Raw genomic sequence first — 25604 nt, forward strand, 5'->3', positions numbered from 1 at the left:
AAAAGCCGTTAATGTACATTGACAAGCGTCCTGTTTCTGCTTCACATTTGACGTGTGTTCTGTGCGCCGGTGAAGCTTCGAACCCTTCTGGCAGATAGCAGAGCCGTAGAACAGGGTGTAAATGGCGTCTACCTACGACTCACATTGCAAGCAGCGTTCTGTTGTTGAATTCTTGTGTGCAGAAAAAGAAACTGTGGTGAACATCCATAAACTTTTATGTGCAGTGTTTGGCGATGCTGCAGTTGATAGAGGTACAGTTTGGCGATGGGTAAAGAAAATTTCAGCCTCACAAAATACAGAAACAGAGCTCCATGATAAGCCACGCTCGGAACGTCCTGTCACAGCCACTGCTCCAGACATGCTGAATCGTGCGGATGCCATTATTGGTGCAGACCGGCGTATCGCAACTAGACAGTTGGTTGCTCTACAGTTATCGGTCAGCATTGGAAGTGCGTCTCCAGTGACCGAAACTCTCGGATATTCAGAGGTGCTCCCGACGGGTTGCACGAATGCTCACAGCAGACCACAGTATTCAAAGAAAGGTCATTCCATCTGAATTTTTGGAGCGTTTCCGGACCGTCGGAGAGGCCTTTCTGTCATGAACCATTATGGGGGACGAAATCTGGGTACACCACTTTGCACCGGAAACCAAAAAGGCAGTCCATCTAGCGGCATCATCTTCATTCACGACAAAAGAAGAAACTCAAGACAACCTCCTCTGCCGGAAAAGTCATGCTGATAGTCTTCTGAGATTGTGATGGCGCCATTCTTGTGGATGTGATGCCATGTGAGTCAAAAAGTGGTTCTAATGGCTCTGAGCAATATGGGACTTAACATCTGCGGTCATCAGTCCTCTAGAACTTAGAACTACTTAAACCTAAGTAAGCTAAGGACATCACACACATCCATGCACGACGCAGGATTCGAACCTGCGACCGTAGCGGTCGCGCATTTACTGACTGAAGCACCTAGAACCGATCGGCCACACCTGCCGACCATGTGCGTCAACCATCAATTTAGAGGTATACATGAAGACTCTGAGTAAATTCAAGAACCGTTTCCGACGTGTTCGATTTGACAAGAATCCAGCAGAAATATTGCTCGAACACGATAATGCAGGCCCATACACAATTCTGGGAAGCCAGGAACATATAGCGAAATTGGGATGGACATCACTGCCTGATGCCTCCTACAGTCTACACCTGGCACCCTCGGACTTCCTTCTCTTTGGACCGCTCGAAGATTCCGTACGAGGAACAGCCACGCGGGGTAGCCGTGCAGCCTCAGGCGTCTTGTACGATTCACGGAGCTCCTCCCCTCGGAGGTTGAAGTCCCCCCTCGGGAATGGATGTGTGCTTCGTCCTTAGTGTATCTTACTTTAATTTAGAGTGAGTAGTGCGTAAGCCCAGGGACCAATGATATCAGCAGTTTGGTCTCATAGTCCTTACCGCAAATTTCCAGTTTCTACAGTGAACGCAATTTGAGGATGATGACAGTATCAGTCATGCAGTTAAAACGTGGCAACGCGTAGAAGACAAGAGCTTATGCCAGAAGGGAATACATGCTCTTCCACAATGTGATGTAGACTACGTAGAAATATAGGAGATGCAGAAGAGATGTTGATGTATATTCTCACCAAATTCTGACTCTTAATGGAGAAGAGATGATGATGTATATTGTCACCAAATACGGACTCTTAACAATAAATATGGTCAGAGAAAAAAATTTGGGGCATTACTTATTCAATGACCCTAGTGGTTTGTATGGATTAGGTAAGGTTGAAGAGAATTGAGGTTTGTAATGTCACTCGAAATAACTGCAACTTGCATCGTCCCCACAGTGTTGCTTTCTATCGTGAGCAGCTAACGGCACCCGGCTCATCCCTGTGGAGCGAACACCTTGTTCCCCTCCGCAACGGCGCCCAGGCAGCCGCAGAGGTGCGTGACTGCGGCGCCACAGCACTGCAGGAGCGCTCGGCGTAGCGGTCTACGGTGCGCGTTTGATGGCGGCGCAGCAGTCGCCGGTGGGCTGGCGCCACAAAGCAGGTCCCGGTCAAGGCCGGACGGCGTGTTTGCGGCTCTGCGAGGGGCGCCGCTAATTGCAGACCAACTATCGACCGGCAGGCTTTTCGACCATGCGGCTAACTGCGTGGCGCTCTGGGTGTCGAGTGGGTGTGGGAGCCACAGACAGCCGCCCACACCACTACGAAGGAAGCGCCCAGTACTAAATGCAGCCACCTGGCAGTGGGGGCAACCTTTCAACTAGGTCAGGGGGCGACGGGATGGCCCGAGATAGCCTCTCGCTTCGAGCACTTCTGATCGTGCAGAAGTGGCGCAGTGATTAAGGCCACGGGCGGCGATTCAGGGTATTGCAGCGTTTCGTCGACGTCTAGATTATCCGAGCACATATGTTAAGTGCAGTAAGGCTACAGTTATTGACTAAAGTTAGTTTAGCCTGTAGCTCGCTCTCGAAGAAATCGTGCCACTCCAGAGACAATAAGAACTACAGGTACACTCATTAAAAGCTCTGTCAGCTATGTATTTAAACTGGACAACTTTTTAAACAAGCGGAAAGGCCACCCACTTTTACAGGTACAAATTAATTATACACGTGAAATTGAACTATATGCTTCCATAGACCTTATGGACCTTTTCGAGTGCAAAAAGTCTGTGATGGATATAACCAGACTGAAGTGACGTATGACAGTTTGGATCAAGGCATGGACACGGTCCCGGGTCTCCTGCTCACCAGGCAAGTGCACCAACCATTACGCCACCGTGGCACAGCGTGGCTTCTGGGCGCTACACGGACTGTAACGGCACTTCCTCCCTCCCAATGCCATTCGCGCCTTAGTCTGTTATACATGTCTGTTTGGCCAACTCTTTGGTCAATAACAAGTACCATCCCCCAACCCCTGCCTCCGGCGTTTTGTACAGGGTGTACTCAGTGGTATAGGCCGAGTCGAAGCGAATATTTTAAGACGTGACACTCGCTGTCTGTCGAAGTGGGAAACAGCCTAAGACTCATCTATTAAGAATACCAAAGCCACAGTGCGTGCGCGCCACTGTTTTCGAATATTTACAAAATGGTTCAAATGGCTCAGAGCACTATGCGACTTAACTTCTGAGGTCATCAGTCGCCTAGAACTTAGAACTAATTAAACCTAATTAACCTAAGGACACCACACACATCCGTGCCAGAGGCAGGATTCGAACCTGTGACCGTAGTGGTCGCTCTGTCCCAGCCTGTAGCGCCTAGGACCGTACTGCCACTCCCGCCGGCTAATATTTACAGAATGTAAAATTGATGTCTGTGTAAATTTTACCTCGCAGTTTTATGAATTTTAATATGCTACAGTTAACAACTGAAACTCCATTTTCTCTGTTTACCGTCATTCCCTTAGTTGTTTTAAATTCGATGAGGTATGTACCGCCTATGCAACTAACTGAAGACAGATTGTTTATTGTCATATGCGTTTCGTTTCTTCTGTTTTGGAAGCATCATCGGTGGCCTGTAATACATGTTTCCTTTTATACATACAATAAACGTATTATGTTCCTAGGATGAAATTTTCACTCTACAGCGGAGTGTGCGCTGATATGAAACTTCCTGGCAGATTAAAACTCTCTGCCGGACCGAGACTCGAACTCGGGACCTTTGCCTTTCGCGGGCAAGTGCTCTCCTGCGAACCTTGCAGAACTAGCACTCCTGAATGAAAGTATATTGCGGAGACATGACTTACCCACAGCCTGGGGGATGTTTCACTCTACAGCGGAGTGTGCGCTGGAGAGCTTCTGTAAAGTTTGGAAGGTAGGAGACGAGGTACTGGCAGAAGTAAAGCTGTGAGGACGGGGCGTGAATCGTGCTTGGGTACAACTGTTGGTAGAGCACTTGCCAGGAAGTTTCAACGTATTATGTTGCATATATAATATTCTGCTATGTTACACTTTGTCGTGGCTAGAATTTCGAACATCTTTCACCACTTTACATTGTCGAAGGCGTTTTGCAGGTCGACAAATCCTATAAAGGTGTCTTGATTATTCTTTAGTCTTGTTCCCATTATCAACCGCAACGTCAGAATTGCTTCTCTGGTACCATTACCTTTTCTAAAGCCAAACTGATAGTCATCTAGCACATCTTCAGTTTCCTTATCTATTCTTTTATGTATTTTTCTTGTCAGCAACTTGGATACGGTCTGTTAAGGTTATTGTGGGATAATTCTTGCTCTTGTCAGCTCTTGCAGTCCTCGGAGTTGTGTGGATGATATTTTTCCGAAAGTCAGATGGTATGTCACCCGACTCATACATTCTAGACACCAACGTGAACAGTCGTTTGCTGCCATTTCCCCCAATGGTTTTAGAAATTGAGGGTATGCTATCTATCCTTTCTGCCTTATTTGATCTTAAGTCCTCCAAAGCTCTTTTGAATTCTGATTCTGATACTGAACCCGTGGTCTAGGGGTGGGGAGGTATCGTGGCCACGCTCTGGGTTTCGGCCTCTGCCCACCCTGTCTCCACCAGTTCAGAACTGATCACTCTACCCTTCACATAAAAACGTTAGAGTGTGAGGTCATCGTATCAAAGGCCTCGCGTAAAAACAAAAAAAAAATGCAAAGAACCCAGAAGTACTGACCCAGCACTGAGCTTTAATCTTCTAGATCGTTTCTATTATTACTTTGTCAATAAGACACAGGCTTTCAGCTTTTTGGTTTAATGTTAGCTGTGTAGGAAACGTCTTTTAGTGAAAACCTTATAAAAATCGACAGAGTAGGTCCTGAGATTAGCCCTAATGTATAGACAAAAACCGCGCTGGAGGGCCTTAATTTTGTATATTCGTTTACGTTCTTCTGTTTTTTTTTTTTTTACGTTCATCTTATAACCACATTTCAAGACACTATTCGTCTCATTCAACTGCTCTTCCAGGTGCTTCGCTATCTTTGACAGATTTAAAATATCACCGGCAAACTCCAATTTCGGTTCTCTCTGCTGATTTAAACTAGGTTTCGTTTACTGCTTTAATAGTTGTTTACTGTTGTGAAAAACAGTGTTATGGGGTTTAAATATAGTGCAGCAGGCTTCAAACTCATCCAAGAAGTATCCACTAGGTGGAATTCGATATTGTACATGATTTTGCAGCTGTGTTCAGTGATAAATAATTTAATTAATTGCCTTGCTACTGCACCCGGTTATTAAAAGCCTTGGATATAATATGAAGATAGTAACTGTTTCGAAAGAACAGGTACCATTCACTAGAATAAATGATAATTAATAGAAACACTCAGCTGCAGACAGGTATGGTTGATATACCTCGATGGGGACTGCTGAAAATGTGTGCCCCGACCGGGACTCGAAGCCGGGATCTCGTGCTTACATGACTGACGCTGTATATATTCAGAATGTACATTGTGGACAGTTGGCAATGTGAGTCTCACGGGGAGTGTGCAATGGATACGTCCCTGCAGTCGCACTATTCATCTGTGTCCTCGGTGGCTCAGGTGAGTAGAGTGTGTGCCATTTAAGCAGGAGACCCAGAGATGGAGTCCCTGTCGGGCACACATTTCCACCTGTCCTCATCTAGGTATATCAACAACACCTGTCTGCAGCTGAGGGTTTCAATTAATTATCGATTGCCTTACATATTGTTTATCTAGCAGACCTTTGTGAAATTGTACGGCCTATTGGAGCGGCTACTCGTTAAATTTGCAAAGAAAAGTAGGAAGCAATCAAGTAGAACAATGCCATCACCTACTTTGCGGAGTATCAGTCTGGCAGGAAAACTACAGATTATAAAAACAAAAAAGGTACGGTTTTGGATTAGGGTTACAATCCCGCCGATGCTTAAATTTTGATTAATGGTCAGCATTGGCGGCCGAAGATTTCCGGCATAAGAAGTCGCCCTCGATCTGTCCATGGCCTTGTCAAAGAGGATGGAGGAGCGGACAAAGGTTCAAAGCACTCTCTCGTCCTAGGGGTGGGAAACAGCCCCTAAAGGCGGAAAAAGTCAGCAGTGGTTAACGGCATGAGGATGCAGAAGGCAATGGAAACCACTGCATTAAAGACACGTAACGGGTATCACAGGACAAGTGGCCTGTAATTGAAAAAGTGTCATGATGATATCTCCATTTTCAAAAGATACCGGAATAATCCCCGTTTCGGATTCGAGGAGGTGAGTGCCAAGCGGTAGGTGACCACGAGAAAAATATTGAATATATCTACCATATGTAAACAATTTACTAGGAACAAATGAAAATTTGTGGGACACTACCTGGATTTTCTTCTTTGCACGAGCGGTCAAGTTAACAACTTCAGTTCAAAAATGTTTCAAATGGCTCTGAGTCCTATGGGACTTAACTTCTGAGGCCATCCGTCCCCTACAATTTAGAACTACTTAAACTTAACTAACCTAAGGAGATCACACCCACCCACGCCCGAGGCAGGTCTCCAGACTGTAGCGCCTAGGACCGCTCGGCCACCCTGGCCGGCAACTTCAGTTATTCGAGGATGCTTCGCAGATAGACCAAAACTTCCATATCTTCCAGTGACTCCTAGCCATAGTGCATACACAATTATGATTTTCACAGTCAGAGAGACTTATTTAGTTTCTCACCAGATTTCGATGGGTGGCATGATGTACAGTATTACAGTGTCTGTATTTGACAGTTTCTGTAAAGTTCCATGCAGTGTACCTTCGGACATTCATGGATGACTAACGATGTTAGATTTAACTGTTTCAAAATGATACCATCACTGACATTTGGAGAGAAAAGAAATAAATGACACTGAAATATTGTACGCCAACCACTACACAAGGCGTACAGTACAAACACAGTATAACAAAGCTTGTATGATTTAAAATTCAGAGTAGCTATTTTGGCAATGTGTCTTTCTGTCTTTTGATGTTATTGAGTTTTGAACAAACAAACCTTTTGCTATATTCTACTTTCACAATCCATCGTAGAGAGTTGAGAGCCTTTGCTTCGGTCTGCCTGAATGGCGTGGCCGCTTTCCTACCAGGGTACTGCGGGTTCGATCGGCTGGGCTACAGAGTCGATGGTGAGAGATGCCGCAGGGAGACAGATTACAGTAAAACTCTTGGTGGTTATGCCGACCGCTGTGACCGAGCGGTTCTACGCGCTTCAGTCCGGAACCTCGCGTCTGCTACGGTCGCAGGTTCGAATCCTGCCTCGGGCATGGATGTGAGTGATGTCCTTAAATTAGAATTGGGAGGAAAATCAAGACTCGCTGTATTTTGTTGCTTTATTATCGGCAACATCGATTTTCGGTCACTTAGCGACGATCCTCAGTGCTGTAATATTTAATTAAAATGTGTAGGCACTGGTATCAAGCCATAACCACCAGCTTAGAGTGATCACATAATTCATGTGATCGCTCTAAGCTGGTGGTTATAGCTTGATTAGCCTAAACCCACAATTGCTCACCAGAGTCAAAACGGCGGTCAAAACAATTGACAATGGCTGGAGAAAGTGCACCGAAAAGGCAAAGAGCGTTTTGTCAGCTAATAATGTGATGGCCATTGGTAGAAGTCGAACTTACCAAACGAGGAAACGGCAGTGTCATCTAGTGACACATAATTCATGTGATCGCTCTAAGCTGGTGATTATAGCTTGATACCAGTGCCTACCAATTTTAATTATATATTACAGCACTAAGGGTCGTCACTAAGTGACCGAAAATCGATTTTGCCAACAGTAAAAAGAACAAAATACGGCCAATGCTGATTTTCCTTCCAATTCTATCCACTATTTGGTCATGGTGCACACAACACGCCATAGAGTCGCCAGTTCTTAGGTTAGTTAGGTTTAAGTAATTCTAGGGGAGTGATGATCACAGATGTTAAGTCCCATAGTGCTCAGAGCCGTTCCTTGGTTGTTGTAACAAGCTGAAGGGAACTCGTGCTCATCCTTGTATGGTAAACCTACCCTGGTATCGATCCACAGCTTTCTCCTCCCTGATGCACAGGAGGCTTCATGTGGTGTTGCGGCAGTGCGTTTGTAGCGGGGGCACTCCGCTGCTGGGTACACAGCCACCATGAATGTACGAGGAGCGTGGTTGGCACAGCCGACCCCAGTGCCGTCTCAGGCTGAGCCAGATTTTTCGGTTCAGGAACCATAGTGCGAACATTCCGATCGAGGTGGTCCGACGTGTTCTAGACAGAGTTTAAATCTTGGGTCTTTGGTGGCCAGGACAGTATGGTAAATTCAAACTGGTGCTCTTCGAACCACGCGCATAACCTGCGAGCTGTGTCACATTTTGCATTTCCCTGCTGGTAGATGCCAACGTGCTGGGGGAAAACCAACTGTTTGTAGAGGTGGAAATTGTCCCAAGGGATAGATACATTTATGTTTTGATGTATTATGACTTCCACAACTACGAGATCACCCAGAGAATACCACGAAAACATTCCCCAAACCATAATACCCCCCCCCCCCCTTCAAAACTGCAACCTTTGCACGATTGTTGTAGGGCCGTATAGACCAACGGCCATCTGTACAATGATTCATCTGAAAAGCCCACAGTCAGCACTGAGTCGATGTTCAGTTGCCGTACTAGCTCGTCGTCAATGAACAGCAGTCAGCATTCATGCATGAAACAGACCCCTGCTGTCAAAAGCAGCGGCGTTCGCTGGATGGTCACTTAGGAGACACTGTTTGAAGCATCTTGGTTCAATGGACGGTCAGTTGCTCGACAGCTGCCTGCCTATTCACGCGCACATATCTCCGCAACTGTCATTCACCCTTTTCATGTATGGCATTTGGTGCAGCACCGTTGCCTTGGCACCAGTTTTGGAATGCGCCATTTTGACAAGCATGGTATACCCAAGGCGACACGTGAACATCCGTTTCGGAAATTTCCCCACACTTGGCTCGAAAGCCAATGATTGCTCTGTTTAAGTGTTACGGCAACGACTATGAAGGTAACGATGATGATAAGCTAGTGGTATAATCAATAATGAAGCACGACTCATGCCCCGTCCTCCCAGCTTTACTTCCGCCAGTACCTCGTCTCCTACCAACTTTACGGAAGCCCTCCTGCGAAACTTCCAGAAGTAGCACTCATCAAACAAAGGATATTAAGGAGACATGGCTTACCCACAGCCTGGAGGATGTTTCCAGAGTGAGATTTTCACTCTGCAGCGGAGTGTGCGCTGATATGAAACTTCCTGGCACATTAAAACTGTGCGCCAGGAGGGTAGGAGATGAGGTACTGGTGGAAGTAAAGCTGTTGAGGACGGGGCGTGAGTCGTGCTTGGGTACCTCAGTTGGTAGAGCACTCGAAATCCAATGATTGCTCTGTTTAAGTGTTACGGCAATGAGTATGAAGGCAACGATGATGATAAGCTAGTGGTACAGTCAACAATGTTCCACCAGACGATCATTCCTACCGCTTGTGCTTTGTGTCAGATACATATAATTTGGCATATTCCATACCCCATATCTGCTACCTGCCTGCACTCGCCAGCGCCAACCTCAAAAGCAAATTGCCCACATCCACTCTGCGTTCAGTAAAGCAGCTGACTTAATATTACATTACTCCTTTTTACAGTACATTTCGTGTCTACCGTGCCGCAACGATGATATAACTCATAAATGTACATATTTTCATAGAACATACAAAAAACTACAACGGTCTGGAATATCAAAGGACCAAATAATTTTGGCATGTTGTGACACTTCCAAATAACATACCTCGATTAAACTTGTACCGTTCATACAATGAACTGCTGCAGTACAGTATATTACAGTTCATAAGGTAACTGAAAGACGTACGCATTGAGTCGATCGGAAATATTACTTTTATTCAAAGATAATAGTTATAATGAAGTCATCAAGATTTATGGTGGTCCGTCCCCTGGACATGAAAAAGGCTCTATTTGGTAAACAATAACCACGGACTGCAATGCATGCTCGTCATAGTGCTCCATTACTGGCCACATGGTTGGTAAGGAATTCTTGTCGCGGGGCTTTCCTTTCCTCTCTACCAGCGCGGTTGACAACTGCTGGGAGGTCAATGGTGTTTGTGGACGTACTGCAGAAGGTCTTCCCACCGCAACCCACACGAGCTTCATCTACATCTACATCTATATGAATACTCTGCAATTCACATTTAAGTGCTTGGCAGAGGGTTCATCGTACCACAATCATACTATCTCTCTACTATTCCACTCCCGAACAGCGCGCGGGAAAAACGAACACCTAAAACTTTCTGCTCGAGCTCTGATTTCTCTTATGTTATTTTGATTTCTCTTATTATATTTTCATATTATCAAAGGATTTAAAATCGTGTGACCGGGCACCCAATTCCATTTGACGAATTACTCCGTTGCAGGAGCTCCGTCACCTGCACTGTTCGAAGCGGTCGCTCACTGTCATCCATAAAAACGAAGTCGGGGCCAGCAGCACCCCGGAAATCACTCGCATGGCGAAGGAGTACAAGTTGCTCAAAAATTTGAATTTAAGCACGCCCATTTAACATTGTGACCGTCCACACCATAACACCTGGCACACGAGAACGGTCATGTTCACCTATGTTCATGGCCGCGCGGGTTTAGCCGATCGGTCTAGGGCGCTGCAGTCATGGACTGTGCGGCTGGTGTCGGCGGAGGTTCAAGTCCTCCCTCGGGGATGGGTGTGTGTGTTTGTCCTTAGGATAATTTAGGTTAAGTAGTGTGTCCGCTTAGGGACTGATGACCTTGGCAGTTAAGATTTCACACACATTTGAATTTTTTGGAACCTATGTTCATGGAATACGTGATCTCACCTTTTGCAAATGAGGGTGCGTCCAGAGTCAATAACCAGACTGTATCTGCTCTCAACTGAGAAGACCATAACACCCCACTCCTCGTTGGGACAGTCCCTTTGCTATTATGACCAGCGCAGTCGGCGCCACCGATGTTGGGATCTCAACGGAACAGAGTACTGGACGCCGGACAAAGGGAAGTTTCCCATGCATCCCTGTGACACTGTGTAATATGAGGCAGCGTTCCTTTCACTCCCCATAAAGGTGGTAGCAAATTCATCCGCTATTTGACGTGACTAATTTCTTACCAGATACACAGTGTAGCGGTCATGCGCTGATGTACATGGCCGTGTTTGACGACCTCCTCTCCTCGGGGTAGCAGTGCCTGTGGTTAGGAAGGCTCCCCGTGCGTGAGGCAATGCTGTGCGTAACACAGGACTCCTGCGCTACACGCATCACACATCGTCTTTCTTCCATTTCCCCAATGATTCTCCCCTGTCATCCGTATCTTGTCCCAGGCCATTTTGATTGAAGAAAAACGCCACAGTGCAACGTAACTGCTCGCCGAACGAACCATGCGGTCTTCTATCGTTCCTTCACCTGCCACGTGTTTCGGGGCCAGCTCTATTTGCCGCTATAGTCACGTTAACCTCACGTCATGCGTCATAAAACTTTCTTTGCACGACTGGGTGACCATTGGCAACATGCATCGTTAGTTCCATCCATGTACACTGGGTTGTAAACATGTAATTGTATCTATCTCGTTTGTATATTTTGCAGAGCAGTATAATATACATACATAATAATTTGCACGCGTCTTTACGAATATTAATAACAAACAAATTTAAAATCAATTGTTTTCTCTTTGGACAGAAAAATGCTCACATACAATTACGTGGGGTACCTGTTATTAGGTGTTGAAATACATTTCAGTTGCACACATCAGAGTCTTACGGCCCAGATAGTTTTTGGCATGACGGAAGAGTCATGCGGGTGAACAAGAAACACCTCAAACACAGAATATTTTAAAAATCAAAAACTACTAAAATCTTCTAAGAAACTTTTTCTTAGTTACACTAGATGTCAGCGTTTTCTTTACTACAGGATGATAAATAACTGGTTTCACGATGATTTAATCACATCCTTAGATATATAATCTATGAAAAACTATGACATGCATTAGTATAATAAAGGTAAAAATTAGGCAGTTAACCAGAAAGTTAGGGAACAAATATTTAGCTAATTTAACATTTGTTCGTTAAACTGCACGATCTCCGAACGCACATAATGTATTTGAATTGAATGAACTGCCTAATATGGACAATTGCCGGATAAACAGCAAAAATTCCAATGCGTAGCAGGCTCAGGTCTCGTACTTGAACACTGCGAGCCGCGAGCATGGACCTAAAGAAAAGAGTTGAAACAAGAGCCAGGAGAAAAACTTTACGGAGTAAACACGAGTTTGGATAAAGAAATTTAAAGACTCACCAATGACGAAAACTCAACAGATCCCAGCAAAAGCCATATGATGGAGACGTGACTACGCATTAAGTAGGAAGGCCACACCACCTAACAGCGCAGTTGACGTAGCGCTATTGAAAGTGCTGGTGCTCCGTGTGCCCCAGGGAAGCGACCAGCAAGAAGTATGGAAATGTGCCGCTGGAGGGTGCAAGGATGGAGACGGAAGAAACATGACTGCGCACCAACCGAAGGCTGTAAACCATTACAAAATAAATTAGGTAGGGAAAAAGACAGTGAGTAGCGTTACAAATAGGTAGCTCACCATTACAAGGCACGCGGTAACAGCCGCTGATATAATACCGTGTCTGTTGAGAGCTCTTTCGATCCTGCAGGGAACATTGTCATCCGGAGAGCTGAATAATGTAGTCTTCTTATTGGAAATGTTTACTTGGCGAGATCGCACGGTCGCAGGTTCGAATCCTGCCTCGGGCATGGTTGTGTGTGATGTCCTTAGGTTAGTTAGGTTGAAGTAGTTCTAAGTTCTAGGGGACTGATGACCACAGATGTTAAGTCCCATAGTGCTAAGAGCCATTTGTACCAGCCATTTGAGCGATATCGCGATAAATGCCTGTGCACGCAAATAGTTCCGGCAAGCTAAATTGCCGTCTTCAGATCATCTACGTAAAAAGAGTGGTGCAATGGTTGACGAATGTAGATCGGCTGAAGATGGCAATTTACCTTGCAGAAGTTAGTTGTCTACATAAATACATCCGTGGATCAAAGAGCATGTTTGGTTTCCTTTATTGAAATCTGACGAGAGTTTTTCGACAGAGCGACTTTTCGGGAAGCAAATCCCTCGCCCATTCCCGCGAAGAGGACTGACATGTACGTTAAACCACGCTGAACAAATTTGTGCGAAAATGAAGAAATTTGCGCTTTTGATCGGTTCTTGTGTCGTTGACGAAAAGCGACTGTAGTACTGAATATCTAGTGTATGTTTGAGCTTTGAGAAAGGTTTATCTTAGGAGTTATTCGCGTGTGAACATTTCATGTCGTACATAAACTCCGAGTGACGCGTTTCGTGCACTTCTTTAAAAGAAGCCTACTGAATGACTGAAGACGTTAACTCGCAAGTAGTCGTGAGTTAGTGACTGTGTAGGGGGTTCAAAACATCTCCTGGCTGTGTTGTCTGAACTTGTAGCAGACACAGTAACATTACATAATTGATGTCGCGATATTAAATGTAGAACTGATAGCCATTTTCTTTGTTTTAAAGACAATAAACTAACATGAATGTAAATTTACACTTTCTTTTTTCAAACAAGTCATGGAAGAATCTCGAACGCTCTACAGTTTAACACACTTTTAGCTACTGCCCATGGAGTGGAGTTATGTGGCCTTAGTGTTGTAGGTATTTATTGGAACTTTTTTCAACGCAGCTTTTGTTGGCCAAAACAGTATCTACCATCGCAGAGTGAAGGGGCAGATAACCTGAAGCCTATCCAGGAAGATAGACTGGTTGCTTAATGGATAGTGAGACATCAACCAGCCCCGCAGCAGACTGTCTATATCTGCTTCAGAGTCCTAATTTCTTGTATCAGTTCTTCGTGATCCTTATGGGAAATGCATGGTCGTGGAAGTATAATCTTCGGCAGTCGTATTAAAACGCTGGTTCTCTAAATTTTCCAGTGTTGCTCGAAAAGAGCGCCGCCTTTCCTCCAAGGATTCCCAATTGAGTTCCCAATGCATCTCCGTAATACTTGCATGTTGTTCAGATCTATGCGTAACAAATCCAGCATCCCACCTCTGAATTGCTTCGATGTAATCCTTTGATTCAACCTGGTACGGATCCCAGGTACTCGAGCAATACTGGGGGATAGGTCGCACTGTTGTCCTATATGCGGTCGCCCTGTACACCAAAATCGACCATTAGCATTCCCTACAAAAACCCAAATGTGCTCGTTGCACTTCTTATCACTTTGCCACGTTACACCCAGATATTTAAACTTGACTGAATCAGGCAGGGCACTACTAATGCTGTATCCCAATATTGCGGGTTTTTATTTTCCTCTCCTCCTCATTAACTTTTCTATCCTTAAACCTATCTATCATTCATTATGCCAACTATATAATTTGTCTAGTCGTCTTGTACCATCCTACATCCATGCACATACCTGTGAACCATTTCCAGATGATCGTAACGTTGATAACAATCTGCAGTGCGGCGAGGCAAGAGATACTTTCTAAAGTTGACCTGAGCCTTAGAAATGAACTTTGCGGGATTTTGTATGTCCAACCTTCTGATGGTGGTAACAAAATGAAAACTTGCTATATCCGAACTCAGAATGCGATCTACAGTTCTAAAAGGCTGATGATAAGGATACGGCTTTTGAATCTGCGTGTCTCTAAATTTATACGGAAGTCTCCTCAGCCTTTATCCAGTAGCTAGGAACTTGGAGCTACCTGAAATATTCGTGATATATGCAAGTTAATACCGTAGGGTACTATTCGTAAAATCGAATTCCATGCTGACCCGTGGTAAAATTGCGGTTTTGAAGAGCGCGCCGCAGCGCGTATTGTGAAGCAGTCGGCATCTGTTTCTGTCGGTGGCGCCGCTGTGGCAATCGCAGCTTTGGTGTCTCCCTCTGGTGGGAAATCGGAAAGGTTGCCTGTTGATGTGCATCTAAGGGGGCTATGAGTTCGCCAGTCGGTCAGTCGGGGTGAGTCTGGGTCAGTCTCTCAACCCCAGCTTGCTAGTCTGACTCTCTTCCGCATTTGTGAGGCAGTTGATGTCTGTCTGTCGTCCGGAGTGCTAGTATGTCTTTCATTCGGATCAATCGTTGAAGCCGGCAGAATGAGTGTCTTTCCACTCCGCCAGTAAGAGAACTCAGCGAGTGGTCGCTCGGTCGGGGCTTACTTCCAGCATCTGCGTCTGCGCGTTACGCCACCACTCTGCTCGAGTTTAGTCAGGCAATGGTCATAGACGTTTGAATCTATCGGTTGGTCGGTCGCGCACTGAGACACAAGATGACTTGTCCGTCTTGAGCGTCGGCGCATGTGAGGTCGCCACGTGAGTCCAGTGGACAATGGCGTATAGCGAGGGGTAGTGACTTCACGGTCGACACGAGAGCAACAGGAGTCAACCCACGACATCAGTCTGGACGGTTCGAGCTGCGACATCGTGACACGGGAGATCGGCGCGCCTTCCTGCATCCGTTGAAGCGGCTGGCGGCGGACGGTTCGGGAGAGCGATTTGGGGGTGCTGCGTCAGTTCTTCTCGAGAAATTGCCTTTTATTAGAAGTTAAGTGATTGGTGATATGTTGTTTGATTTACTGTTGTTAAATTCAACTTGTTTTCTTCCTGAGGTCACCAGCCGTTTTTCTTTGGGGTCTCCCCACCATTCTTCTCTGTTTGCCCACCAATGGGAATGTGGTTGTTTATAGATTGGGTGGTCCGTTTTTCCATTGTGGAGTAGGGGAGGGTTAGAGTACCTGCAGTTTGGGTTGTTCGGTTATCTCCGTATCAATCTACCATACGTTAGTAGCTGCCTCTGTCATGTTTCTCGGATTTGGTGTGTTAACGAATTTATTGCTTGGAGTGTAACGAAATATGATTTGCCTATCATCTTGAGAGGCGCTATCTGTGTACTGCAGAGAATCGTTTGTTTGGCCTACCTTGTAGAATTTTATAGGAAATTGCATTTCATGGGCTTTTGTTTAAATGATCATTTTAGTACATAAGGTTGCCACCCTTTCACCGTAAGACTTTTCTTAGAAGTTAGAATCAAGTTGCACATTTGGTAGCAAGGTTAATATTTTAATTTTTAGTCTCTTGTAACATTTCCATCCCTCCTACGTGGGTGCATAGTTTGTGTGCTTGTGTAAATGGTTAAAACCTTTAGTTTAAAGTAATTTGGTGTGTTGCAGATTTGCACCCGCGTAGTCTTTCACAGGCTATTGTGAGCGGTCGTAACTACGGCCGTGTCAAAAGAGAGCGGCAAGATTCTCTACCTGTAAGCTCATACAGTCAAAACTTGTTTCTTCTGCCTCTGAATAAATTGGTATTTAGACTCTGCTTTCTGATTATAATTTTAAATCTGTTTCTTTTAAATTAAAGTGAATAAAATTCCCATTTGCGAAAAGGAATTTGCTTATGATTTAATCAGTTACTCCCTGGCAACTACTTCCACGCTTGCATAGTGTGATTAAATCTGTCAATGTTCATGATGAATCGCTAGTAAATAAAATAAATTCTTAAGAATACTCTTGGAAAATAAATCTACGGTCCACATGCGTATGTGGTGAGTTATTTGCTTGCAACTCTTTGAATTGTTTCTTTACTCAGTAATGTTTACTGCTATGTCATCCATGCGGGTCTCTGTGCCGTGGTCAAACGACGTATGTTTGTACGATTCTCCCGTCTGTATTTCTGCTAACGTTTCGCTATCTTCTACTGCCAAACCCGATTACCCAACAAGTGACTAGCTTTAGACCCGCTTACATAGGGCCAGAATTTTCTCAGGTTCTCGGGCAGATCTTTTTGTAAAATATGACGGTGGTTTTTGCTGTTCGTTTCAGGCAATGATGTTTTCACAGATGCACAAATCTCTACCAACGTTTGTCTGTCGTCATTTGCACGTTCCTTTTTCAACAGAGAGTGCAACAGCCTTTGCTTCCTCAGCATTTTCCGGATTTCATTGCAATACGTAGTGGGTCTTTGCCATCCTCAATCCACTTACAAGGTCGATACAGGTACAAAGCGAGATTTAAATTCTGCTTAAACAATTCTTCTATGTCCGTTATACTGGAAATAAATGATGTGAATTAATTCTCTAAATGACTGCTAACAAATACTCCTTGTAGCAGAAACACACTCCTAGTCATATTTAGTCTTTCGCAACCTACCGTAGCGGGTAGAATCCCCTGGTTATTTAATTAAAACTTTGCTGAGTTATGGGCAGAGAATGAGTCAGAACGCATCAGACACTTGGCCTATTATCTGAAATAGTAACTCCAAAAATATTGTCTCGCCTATAGTCTTCGATAGCGTCGCTCAGAATGGAGTAGGATTCTGTGCCAGTACAAATTTCATGCCTTTCTGCAACAGCAGGACCACTTGCCGCCCTCCACCACCGTTTATCCAACTGATACCGAGGCGGCAGCTCCGTTCTCTGAACAACTGAACAATCTTCCGTCTTAATCCGTCTATTGCAAATGAATGACTTCAGGTGGGTGCTGTAGTATGCAAAACACCGCAGTGCGAACGCTGGCCATGCCCAGTGGTATCCAAAAGAAACTACTCCGCTGCGGTTTCCTTCTGCCCGTGTACTAACATAGGAAGTATCCATGTCAGTGAGTCCTTCAGAAGGGCGGCTTCGCCTGAAGCGTTGTGTAATGTTCCTTCAGTGAGAAAAGTTGTAAAAGATCAGCTGCACTAACTATGTTAGTTGTGTTATACTGCCTAAATAAAACAATTTGAAAAAGTGTGGCTGTAACCAATAAATGAAAAAAATCGTCACTTTGAAAAATATGCACCTGTTGTACATACATCTGCTAACATGTCTGTCCTAGCATACAGTACCAGAAATGAAAGAACTCAAACAAGGATAGCTTCTACGAATTTATGCAGTAGCCAGTTTAAGATTTTCTCTCAAGCATAATACTAAAGAATAGCCTTTTCACCCGTTAATAAGCACATCGTAAAAAACACACGGCAGTTGGTAGTTTTCAATAATTTGCGGTTCATCACTTTCGCGGTTATGACTGCACAACATACAGTGAGGAATTTTTATCCTCCTTCAACCAACTTTCATCGATAAACCGAATTCTCCAAAACGCCAAACACTCTGTCTTAACGGTACTTTTAAGAGGCCAGGGCTACACCACCTGCATTCACAATAACTGACCATCGATTCCTCCTAATTCGCGCCCAAAATTTCTCTCCCACCACCAAATGACAGGGAAAGTCTCGTCTGAAATTGACCAAATAGCTAGCTTCATATTTCGATTCCCATAAAACGGAAATTATAAAACAACGCATTCCACAACAGCAGCTAAAACCAGTTGCCCGAAGAACTAAAGTAAGTTTTCTTTTGCTAAAATACCAAAATATCAAGAAAAACTGGCAGCTTTAAGCTATAATTTTCTTCCGCTAACGTTAATAACATTTGGCCATGGTGGTTTGGTGGGTAGAGCAATAGAATATGCTCCGGGAGGTGCCGGGTTCAATCCCAGATATATGGGTGGAATTTTCCTAGGCAGGAGTGCTGGGCTTTCCACCCGACCCTTACTGATCCTACGGAAAAGGAAAGCTTATCCTTACCCAGGTTAGGCCAACACTCTGGTCATGGGATTATGAAACAGACTTTACCTTGGTCTTATCTGAATAACATACGGGTAGTACAATCTTATCCTCACATTCATTCACACTTAGTTATTAAAAATTCGAATGATTTATGCTTCACGTATATACCACATTGATTTCCACACAGCAAAACAATTGAAAATAATGTCGTGATATAAATTAAATAGTCGAAGCAGTATGAAATTGCTACTGTTACGCAAATGTTTAACCTTTTTATTAATATATTGTTGATTCCGGTTGCTCTAATTCGTGGTATTTGTTGAGAAACTTTATTGACATCTGCACAAAACAGATTGACGTCCCAGAATGTTATTTATCCGATGTTGCTGTAGTCGTCTTCAGTCCAGAGACTGGTTTGATGTTTGAGTGCAGAGTCTCGAGGCGATAACATTGAATAAAATGTTCTCGGGTTTTTAACCGCGTCAATTGCTTGAAACTACACGTGCCCATATATGGCAATGTCACGGGCACCAGTGACGTCAGAGCCAGCAGCTAGCGTATATAAGGGCGCATCAACAGCCCACTGGCAGTCATAACACTTGACAATAGCCAAGGAGTGCTTGGCCGAAAGTTCGTGTAGTTTTAAGCAATTGACGCGGTTGGAAACCCGAGAACATATTATTCAGTAGTTTGATGTTGCTCCCCATGCTACTCTATTCTGGGCAAGCTCCTTCATCCCCAAGTAATTACTGCAACAAACATCCTTCTGTATCTGTTTAATGTATTCATGCCTTGGTCTTCCTCTAAGATTTTTACCCTCCGCGCTTCCCTCAAATACTAAACTGATGATCCCTTGATGTCTCAGAACGTGTCCTATTGACCGATATCTTCTTCTAGTGCCACAACATCCTCTTCTCCACAGTTAAATTCTGTACCTCTTCGTTAGTTCCGTGATCTACCTATCTAATCTTCAGCATTCTTCTGTAGCACATTCACTTCTATTCTCTTCTTGTCTCAACTATTTATCGTCCTTGTTTCACTTCCGTATATGGCTACACTCCATACATATACACTCCTGGAAATGGAAAAAAGAACACATTGACACCGGTGTGTCAGACCCACCATACTTGCTCCGGACACTGCGAGAGGGCTGTACAAGCAATGATCACACGCACTGCACAGCGGACACACCAGGAACCGCGGTGTTGGCCGTCGAATGGCGCTAGCTGCGCAGCATTTGTGCACCACCGCCGTAAGTGTCAGCCAGTTTGCCGTGGCATACGGAGCTCCATCGCAGTCTTTAACACTGGTAGCATGCCGCGACAGCGTGGACGTGAACTGTATGTGCAGTTGACGGACTTTGAGCGAGGGCGTATAGTGGGCATGCGGGAGGCCGGGTGGACGTACCGCCGAATTGCTCAACACGTGGGGCGTGAGGTCTCCACAGTACATCGATGTTGTCGCCAGTGGTCGGCGGAAGGTGCACGTGCCCGTCGACCTGGGACCGGACCGCAGCGACGCACGGATGCACGCCAAGACCGTAGGATCCTACGCAGTGCCGTAGGGGACCGCACCGTCACTTCCCAGCAAATTAGGGACATTGTTGCTCCTGGGGTACCGGCGAGGACCATTCGCAACCGTCTCCATGAAGCTGGGCAACGGTCCCGCACACCGTTAGGTCGTCTTCCGCTCACGCCCCAACATCGTGCAGCCCGCCTCCAGTGGTGTCGCGACAGGCGTGAATGGAGGGACGAATGGAGACATGTCGTCTTCAGCGATGAGAGTCGCTTCTGCCTTGGTACCAATGATGGTCGTATGCGTGTTTCGCGCCGTGCAGGTGAGCGCCATAATCAAGACTGCATACGACCGAGGCACACAGGGCCAACATCCGGCATCATGGTGTGGGGAGCGATCTCCTACACTGGCCGTACACCTCTGGTGATCGTCGAGGGGACACTGAATAGTGCACGGTAGATCCAAACCGTCATCGAACCCATCGTTCTACCATTCCTAGACCGGCAAGGGAACTTGCTGTTCCAACAGGACAATGCACGTCCTCATGTATCCCGTGCCACCCAACGTGGTCTAGAAGGTGTAAGTCAACTACCCTGGCCAGCAAGATCTCCGGATCTGTCCCCCATTGAGCATGTTTGGGACTGGATGAAGCGTCGTCTCACGCGGTCTGCACGTCCAGCACGAACGCTGGTCCACCTGAGGCGCCAGGTGGAAATGGCATGGCAAGCCGTTCCACAGGACTACATCCAGCATCTCTACGATCGTCTCCATGGGAGAATAGCAGCCTGCATTGCTGCGAAAGGTGGATATACACTGTACTAGTGCCGACATTGGGCATGCTCTGTTGCCTGTGTCTATGTGCCTGTGGTTCTGTCAGTGTGATCATGTGATGTATCTGACCCCTGGAATGTGTCAATAAAGTTTCCCCTTCCTGGGACAATAAATTCACGGTGTTCTTATTTCAATTTCCAGGAGTGTGTTTACGGAAGAGAATTCTTGGCACTTAAATTTATACTCGATGTTAACAAATTTCTCTTTCCTTGCCATTGCCAGTCTTGTGCATTATAATTATCCGTGCTGTTATGCCTTGGGCAGTTGATGAATTTTGTCTCAATTCCCAACGTTTCGTCTCCGACTGCGGGAGACATCTTCAAGGGGGTCCGTAGGTCGATGGAAGGTCCAACACACCCACTTGCTCGCTACTGGGCGTGTTGGACCTTCCACCGACCTACGGACCCTCTTGAAGATAACTCCCGCGGTCGGAGACGAAACGTTGGAAGTGAGATAAAATTCATCAACCGACCACGGCATAACAGCCCGGATAATTATAATGAACATGATATTTACGGCCGTGAAAGTCTACATTTTAGTATCATTGCCAGTCTACATTTTATATCCCCTCCAATTCGGCTATCATCAGTTATTTTGCTCCCCAAATAGCAATACCGATACCTCTTCCTTAGTCTTCCTCTTGTTTATACCGGCTTCTTGAGATCTCCTGTGAAGAGACACGATGCAAAACGTTCAGTAGTGGCGTGGGACAATCAATGAAGTTACACAGCAGTTAGTAATTTAACTTTTGAAACCGCCGGTTTATTGGCATTTCTGGAAATAAAATCACTCTCATACTCTCATGCGGTCAGCAAATTTCGTGTAACAGTTTGTATGTGTAATGGGACTTACTACGTAGCAAATCGTTGAATAAATTTCGGAGTATTTTTGTCAAAATCAGCACTTGTGTCAAAATTAATTTCTTACTTCGCCCTGCAAGTGTAAGCGCATATGTAACTACTATATGCGATTCACTGGACAGCTCTATCACCCACTAGCGTGTAACGTATTTCAGATCGAGTGCGCAGGTTTCACTTTTCCCTAATGGGCTAAACAACTCTTTTGTAATAACGTGATGTATCTATCTCTCGTAAAGTCTAAATGAAACTGGATTTGTCTCCATTCGACAAAATCACAAAAAAATAAAATTTACCACGCAGATCAGCGAACTGTGCACGAGCACTTTTAGCACTCTATGCGATAACTAATCTGAGTAAAAGCTGTACATAAAAATACACTTTTTCATGCACACAAAATTCAGAACACCTTTATATTAAACATAAATTATGGCCTGGTATTACTAATTAACATTTCTCATTCCGAATAAACTTTAAAAATTTTATAATCAATAAAATTTTATAACCTGAAAGAAACTATTAGTTTCCTAAAACGGATTCAGATTACAGTCAACTTGTGTCTAGACGATGACATCACAAATCGTTACTTGCTTGGAATGAACGAAATACCTGTACTGAAAAATACAGTCTTATGAGTAATTTACTGACTTTTGTAACAGATTTGATATCCTTTGCATCGCTACATCCATCTACTACTGTCTCATTACCTAATCTTATTCCCTCAGAACCACATGATTTAATTAGACCACATTCATTACCATTGTTTTGCTTTTGTTTATGTGAATCTTATATCCTGCTTTCAAGACTCAGTCCATTCCGTTCAACTCCTCTTCCAGGTCTTTCCTGTCTCTGACAGCATTACAATGTTGTTGGCTAACTTCAAAGATTTTATTTCTTCTCCATGGATTTGAATTCCTACTCCAAATTTTACTTTTGTTTCCTTTGCTGCTTGCTCAGTTTACAGATTGAATAACGTCAGGGGTAGGCTACAACCATGTCTCACTCCCTTCTCAACCACGGCTTCTCTTTCGGTGCCCATCGACTCTTACAACTGCCATCTCGTTTCTCTACAAATTAGAAATACTCTTTCGCTTCCTGTACTTGACCCCTGCCAACTTCAGACTTTGGTATAGAGTTTTCCAATTCCAGCCAGTTTATCGGGTAAAGGAATAAATTTTGTGTTTTTAGATCAAGTTTATGTACCAAATTGTTGTTAGGTATGGTCTTTATAAAAGGTCGTAAACAGTTTCATAAGAACTGTCTTTAATAATTCATGGGACTATATGGAATATTATATGGCTGTTCAGTATATACGCATGGCTTGAACAACTAGTTGATTCACTTGCTAACTTTCGCTACTCTCAACGTGCGGAAACGTTCTCTGCTTTCATGAATCATTATCTGTTGCAAGAAACCTTCCGTCACTTCCCTACATGGCAGCGTATAATACTATGATTCGAAAACATCTAAGACGTCTAGCAATTTCCTCGACGAGATGTAAAAATTACGAAAACTGATCCTGCGTCACATCTCGAAGTCATTATTCGGAATAAAATTACTTAAAATCAGTGTCTGGAACACAGATGGGGCGGCCGCGGTGGAAAAGCGGTTCTAGGCGCTTCAAGGCTGGAACTGCGTGACTGCTACGGTCGCAGGTTCGAACCCTGCCTCGGGCATGGATGTGTGTGTGATGTCCTTAGGTTAGTTAGGTTTAAGTAGTTCTAAGTCCTAGGGGACTGATGACCTCAGATGTTAAGTCCCATATTGCTCAGAGCCATTTCAACCATTTTTTTAAACACAGCTGGTACTGTTTGAGAATCATAGGGAAGATTGATGTATCATAAGATTTTGAAATATGATGTTATAGAAGACTCTTAAAACTCAGATGGTTTCATCCAGTGAGGAATGATCTACAACAACAAGTAAAGTCCTTGAAGAGGATACAATGAACCAAAGACAGAATGATTGGTCATTGCTGAAGACTATACTTAAAGGGAAGTTGAAAGGATAATCTTAGAAGGGCGCTGGTCTAGATGAGAGCTATGAAACTGATGATGTAGAATGCAGCAGTTATGGTGACGTGAAATAGAGAGCTCAAGCTCAAAACCGTTATCTACGGGTTTTATTCATTTCGTTAACCGGAGAATAGCACTCACCAAATAAGTCACTAAGTCAGATACATAAGAACATTAATTTCGATTAAGAATGCAGTATTACTCCTATCGGTAGTTACCTGTTTCCCTACCATTGATGTTGACGTTGACATAAAATGGCTTCAACTTATATGAAAGAAACTTGATGCGAAATCCGACGTTGTGGACCGTGTAGGTGAGCGTGAAACGTATTGTAGCTGGTACATGGGCGATGGAAGGTGATTTAGAGTCCATATATTGAAACCAGTAGCTGTAGAAGTACTTCGGAATAAACAGCTGGAGCAGTAGTAACGTATACAGTGTTTGATTCTAGGCCCCGATCCCTCCACGTACGTTGCTGGTGGGCTTATGGCAGTGTCAGGATCGAAGATGAGTTATGAACGGGGAGAAGCATAAACTGTAATGGCATTTAGTAGAGGACGGCAAACGCATCGCGTTATTCACTGTAAATATGTTATTGGCAGGCTCACATTCTCAAGTGCAGGGAACGTTGCACGCGAGGTGGGTCATCTGCGTCCGGAGTGCGCTGCTCTGTTCATTCACGATAGACATGTGCGGTCAGGATTTTTCACCAGCAGTTGTCGTACCGACACTACTGCAGGCTTCTCTGAGCAGTAGTGCAGAAGCTAAATTCTAACGGAACTTGAAGCAGGAATTAAATACAACTACGTTCCTTCTTCTTCTGTTTGCGGATTATCTACAGTTTCAGCCTGTTCTCCGCCCCACTCTCCATCTTATTCTACACCACCGGCCATTAAACTGCTACAACAATAAGAATTGCAGGGAATAAACGGGTATTAATTGGACAAATATATTATACAAGAACTGACATGTGATTACATATTCACGCAATTTGTGTGCCTAGATCCTGAGAAATCAGTACCCAGAACCTCTGGCCGTAATAACGGCCTTGATGCGCCTGGGCATTGAGACAGACAGAGCTTGGATGGCGTGTACATGTACAGCTGCCCATGCAGCTTCAACACGATACCGCAGTTCTTCAAGAGTAGTCACTGGCGTATTGTGACGAGCCAGTTGCTCGGCCACCGTTGACCAGACGTTTCCAGTTGGTGAGAGATCTGGAGAATGTGCTGGCCAGGGCAGCAGTCGAAGTTTTTCTGTATCCAGAAAGGCCCGTACAGGACCTGCAATATGTGGTTCTCCATTATCCTGCTGAAACGTAGGGTTTCGCAAGGATCTAATGAACGGTAGAGCCAAGGGTCGTAACGCATCTGAAATGTAACGTCCACTGTTCAAAGTGCCTTCCATGGGAACATGAGGTGGCCGAGAAGTGTAACCATTGGCACCCCATAACATCACGCCGGGTGATACGCCAGTATAGCGATGACGAATACACGCTTCCAATGTGCGTTTACCGCGATGTCGCCAAACACGGATGTGACCATCATGATCCTGTAAACAGAACCTAGATTCATCCGAAAAAAATGACGTTTGGCCAATCGTGTACCCATGTTCGCCGTTGAGTACAGCATCGCAAGCGCTCCTGTCTGTGTTGTAGCGTCAAGGGTAACCACAGCCATGGTCTCCGAGCTGATAGTCCATGCTGCTGCAAACATCGTCGAACTGTTCGTGCAGATGATTGTTGTCTTGCAAACGTCCCCATCTGTTGACTCAGGGATCGAGACGAGGCTGCACGATCTGTTACAGCCATGCGGACGTATGTCATCTCCACTGTTAGTGATATGAGGCCGTTGGGATCCAGCAC

The sequence above is a fragment of the Schistocerca gregaria genome, chromosome 4, assembly GCF_023897955.1.
Source record: "Schistocerca gregaria isolate iqSchGreg1 chromosome 4, iqSchGreg1.2, whole genome shotgun sequence".
NCBI lineage: Eukaryota > Metazoa > Arthropoda > Insecta > Orthoptera > Acrididae > Schistocerca > Schistocerca gregaria.